At 34.9% G+C, this 5,306-nt stretch overlaps 1 pseudogene; it reads left to right on the top strand.

Moving 5' to 3' along the window:
- The first annotated feature begins 2,065 nt into the window (after nucleotides 1-2,065).
- On the top strand, nucleotides 2,066-2,985 carry LOC143984349 (heterogeneous nuclear ribonucleoprotein C pseudogene; annotated as a pseudogene).
- The last annotated feature ends 2,321 nt before the right edge of the window (nucleotides 2,986-5,306 follow it).

Raw genomic sequence — 5,306 nt, 5'->3', positions numbered from 1 at the left:
TACTAATAAAAAAAAATGGCATAAAACTACCCCCTATTTTGTAGAATCTTTGCACAAAGATGCACAAACCAATCAATAAACGCTTATTGCGATTTATTTTACCAAAAATATTTTGAAGAATACATAGCCTAAACTGAGGAAAATAAAAAAATTTATATATATTTTTGGGGGATATTTATTATAGCAAAAAGTAAAAAATATTGTGTTTTTTTCACAATTGTCTCTCTTTTTTTGTTTATAGTGCAAAAAATATAAAAACACAGAGGTGATCAAATACCACCAAAATAAAGCTCTATTTGTTGGAAAAATTCCATTTAGTTTGGGTACAACATCGCACAACCACACAATTGTCAGTTAAAGTGACGCAGTGCCAAATCGCAAAAAGTGCCCTGGTCAGGAAGGGGGTAAAATCTTCCTGGGCTGAATGGTTAAACTTAAAGTTTTAACTACTATACAAAAATGTATAACCAGAGTTACACAGAGAAATTGAAGGGATATCATAAGGGTTAAACAAGAGAAAGTTTCTTTGCTTAAGTTGTCACAGCCACCGGTGCATTCCAACAGAGGGGTAGAAATGGATATTTATATTCTAACAGAGTGTCAACAAATATCTCAAGAAAATAGAATAGATATACATTACATAAAGAGATGAATATTAATGGACCAGTCGAGGTTACAGTACAATAGTATATGAGTTATATGAAGTCTCCCCATTACTAAGGTGTAATACAAAGGTGCAAAGGTGCGCTGGGGGTGGTTGTTTTGTTGTGGTAAGGATAAAGTAAGTAAGTTTAAAGGTGTTTTTAATGAAAACTACCTACATCGTAGAGGGTAATGTAAGTTAAGATTCAAAGGAAAAGTAAGAGAGGGGTTATTTATTAATGAAAGTTAAATTAAATTATAAAAAGATCAGCCAGAAAGCTCAGGGAGTATTAAGGTTTTAGGATTACAGTGGAAAAGTTAATGGAACTTACCAGTCCTAGGCCAGGTGGAGCTCACATCTAGAAGCTTAGGAACACTGTTTCTACAGGTAAATGCATTATCGCAGGTAAATGAGCATGCTACCAATATGTCTGATGAAAATTTTCATTCTACAAGTTGACACCATATAGTTTAGAGACAAAACAAGCAGAAAAAAATATATAGTTTTAAAAAACGGGAAGTGACATTACAGAGCTTCGAGGTTTAAAGTGAACATAGGAGACATTAATGGCTAAGTATACCATTCCTGGGAAGTGTCCATGTTTGACAAAGCTTTGTGGGAAAATTAATTTTAATTATGAAGTATACTTGAACCAAGGGATAGTCAGGAATTAAATGAGATCATCAAGGGCTGTCCAGATCCTAGGATGTTAGCTGGAATTAGGGGAATGTATAGTAATATTTTGGATGTGCAACTTAATAATATAATATAATTCGTAGTCACATGATATATGTGCATTGCCATAGATATATTTGCTTGTATGCTCGCAATTTTATTTCTGCTTGAAGTATGGAAAAACAGGAAGTGTTTTAGCAAATAGAATTAGCCAGGGTTGAGAATAATTAAATGTACTGATTTACAAAAGTCAAAAGACAAAATTAAGGATGAAGTAATTTTTTTGCAGTCATTCTCAAACTACGCAGTAGACATTGAGATTTTTTGAGATATATGTAAGCCCATGTATTAGTATTGAAACTAAAAAAGGGGTGGCATTGAATAGAATATTATTACTTATTTCTTAGATAAATATCACTTAATTTTAACACATATAATATTGTCATCTTTGTTTTATATAATCAATAATAGAAGTTGAAATATTGAGGTAGATGATATGATAAAATAAATGCTTGTAAATTTTATTTTTTGGGGACTCACCGCCATTTTGTGCCAGAGAAAGAACAGTTGCCCTCTGTCATTGTCTTCCTTTAGTCGCTGTTCCCTTGTTTATTTATTACCCCCCTTTCCTTCGCGTTCCTTGGTGTAGTCACCGCCATTGTCGCCACCACCGTTTCAAGCATTTAAGGCAGGTTAATAACCTGAAGAAAAAGAGTGAAGAATTTTTTTTTGAAATATCAAGACATGATGGCCAGCAACATCACTAATAAAACAGATCCCCGTTCTTTGAAGTCCCGAGTGTTTATTGGGAACCTAAACGCATTAGTGGTGAAGAAAGCAGACGAAGAAGCAATCTTTTCTAAATATGGAAAAATTGTGGGCTGCTCTGTACACAAGGGTTTTGCATTTGTACAATACAACAATGAGCGCACTCCCCATACAGTTGTAGCAGGTGAAGATGGACGCATGATAGCTGGGCAAGTCCTGGACATAAACCTTGCTTCAGAGCCCAAAGCCAACAAAGGAAAAGGAGGAATGAAACTATCAGCAGCTGATATGTATAGGTCTGTATTTCAACTGAACTATGATTTTCAGAGAGACTACTATGATGGATATTTTGCAGCCAGAGTACCCTCACCACCACCTATTGCCAGAGCTGTTGTACCTTCAAAACTTCAGAGGGTTTCTGGTAACACTTCATGCCGTGGAAAGAGCTTTAACCCCAAGAGTGGTAAGCAGGGGGATCATCCAAGTCTAATAGATTGAAGGGAGATGATCTTCAGACAATCAAAAAGGAGCTCAGTTAGATAAAACAGAGAGTAGACTCTCTTCTGGAAAGCTTAGAGCGAATTGAACATGAGCAATCTAAACCAGAGACAAAGATGGATGAAGAACAGAGTGACAGCTCTGTGAAGAAGGAAGAAACAAGTGTTAAGATGGCTGCAGAGGAAGAAGGAGATTCTGGCGAAGAGGGAGATTTACTTGATGATGATGATCAGGGAGAGGACACACTTGAAGAAATTAAAGATGGTGATAAAGAAACAGAGGAGGGAGAAGATAAGGGGGACAGTGCAAATGAGGAAGACTCTTAAGCGTTCTAAATGCCCTACAATCCCTTTCTGCCTATTGTGTATAGTTGGCTCATAGCTCCACCCATTAGCATCCTCCACACCATCAGCTCTTTAAGCCTGTTTATTATACAGCCTGCATTTCCTCTGTCACCTCTTCATTTTGATACCTATTTGTGACTTCTAGAATAAAAGTGTATTGTTTTTACCTGTAAAAACATATATATGTGTATATATATATATATATATATATATATATATATATATATATTTTATGGGTTCACTTCATGGTTATATGTATTATTTGAGATTATATATTATTCATATTTTTCCAGAATGCATGTTGCTACATTTGCATTTCATATTCAGTGAGTCCTAGCATTGCTGGAATGGAGAGTGAATGTTGAGAAGGGTTTAGTTAAGAGAAGTTATCTATATAGATTTAAAGTATGTTTTAACTAAACCCTTCTCAACATTCACTCTCCATTCCAGCAATGCCAGGACTCACTGAAAGGCTAGGACTTGTTGAAAGGTTGCAACTACTGTTAGTACTGTTAGCATGTTCATGGAATGTGGTGGGCACATATTATTAACTATACATTTAATAATGATCATATAATTTTATATTAAGCCTATGCCCACTGCACTGTTAATTGGAATCACATATGGAGAACGTAATGTCACTATTAACCACTAGCCATCCAGCTGCCACAGTTGCAAGGTGGCAGGTTGGCATGGCTGTGCAAATTGCCGTAGGAGTACATCGGCTCTTTAAAATGCTATTGCAGGCACGCACACCCACAGCATGTCCCCAGAGCCGATGCGCGTGCCTGGCAGACTCGATGTCCGCTGGGCAATCGCTCCTGACAGAATGAGAATGGGGATGTGTGCTTTACTAAAATATATCGAAGAATACATATCAGCCTAAACTGAAGAAAATATTTTTTTATATATATTTTGGGGGATATTTATTATAGCAAAAAGTTAAAAATATTGCGTTTTTTTTTTCAAAATTGTCTCTCTTTTTTTGTTTATAGCACAAAAAATAAAAACCAAGGTGATCAAATACCACTAAAAGAAAGCTCCATTTGTGGGGAAAAAGGGACATACATTTTGTTTGAGTACAATGTTGCACGACCTTGCAATTGTGAGATAAAATAACGCAGTGCTGTATCGCAAAAAATGGCCTGGTCAGGAAGGGGGCAAATCCTTTCGGGCTGAAGTGGTTAGATTACATGTATTTGCTGTATTTTGAGGAATCTGATCAGATAATTAAGTAGATTTAAAAGGTTTAAGATAATTGCAAAATATACATTTTTAAGAGTAACATTTTAACTTGTAGCTGGGGTATATTGATTATTCCAGTTAGAGTCTGACTTTAAGGAATGTTTTTAATTGTGCAATTGCCTTTCCTCATATTGTTAAAGGTTTGGAATGTATTTTTCAATATTAACAGGTGTACTATATTTTGGATTGATATAATTGCCCTGGGCTCCGAAAGTGTTAAAGAAATAGCATTATAGGTTTTGTAGAAGAGCCTAGGATGGTATTATATGTTTGAAAAGTAATTGTTCCGATGAGCCCAATTGTTGATGTTGAAATTAAAGAAATGGGAACTTGGCATTGCACAAAGACATTACCTGTTACAAAACAAGGGAATGGTTATTTGTGCAAATGATTTCAATTGTGTTTAAGATGTTTTGCAATGCTTGGGGATTTATAAATGATAAGACTTTAGTTTAACACAAGTTTAAGAATATTATTATAATAGAAAAAAAAGGAAGGAAGTTATGTGTTCCAGGCGTTGCGCCAAAGAAATGGTGGTTAAGAAAAAAGGGGAAATAACTTAAGGCTGTGTCATTTTATGTAAAAAAAAAGAATTTGATATTTGAAAAGGTGTTCAAGGGGAAAATATGAAAACATTTCGAAATGGAGAATGAATGAAATAGCCAATGAATGTGGAATGAGAAAGTGGTATTGTATTGTGTTTAATGAATACACAAGGTACTATTTGATTAGTAAAGTAAAGTATTAGTAAGTTTGTTCTAAAATGTACACAAAGAGAGGGTTAGCTCACGGGATATTGTGTTCTCTTATTTTGGGACTGGAAATTATTAGGCCCATGTTCCTGATAAATATATATATAAATATATATATCTATATTTACAAAAGATTTCCCTAGAGGTTTTGGGTTGAATTAAAATTTGAAAAGGAAACTCACTCTGCAGTCACTGTTTCAACTAGAAAGACTGGATACAATCCTATCGAATTTCCGATCAAACACACGATTTTTTACCAGATGGAGAAAATTTATTGAATACACCTATGATACCAACAAGATTTCAACGATACTTTACCCATTTAGATACACTGACTGGTACTTGAAACGCTCAATAACAAACTCCTTGGGAAAACTTAAC

Source organism: Lithobates pipiens, unplaced genomic scaffold (genome assembly GCF_037356315.1).
Source record: "Lithobates pipiens isolate NorthernLeopardFrog02 unplaced genomic scaffold, aLitPip1_a1.2 Scaffold_16, whole genome shotgun sequence".
Lineage (NCBI taxonomy): Eukaryota > Metazoa > Chordata > Amphibia > Anura > Ranidae > Lithobates > Lithobates pipiens.
The sequence above is the reverse complement of the archived record's forward strand: the minus strand, read 5'-3'. Positions and strand labels throughout refer to the sequence as shown.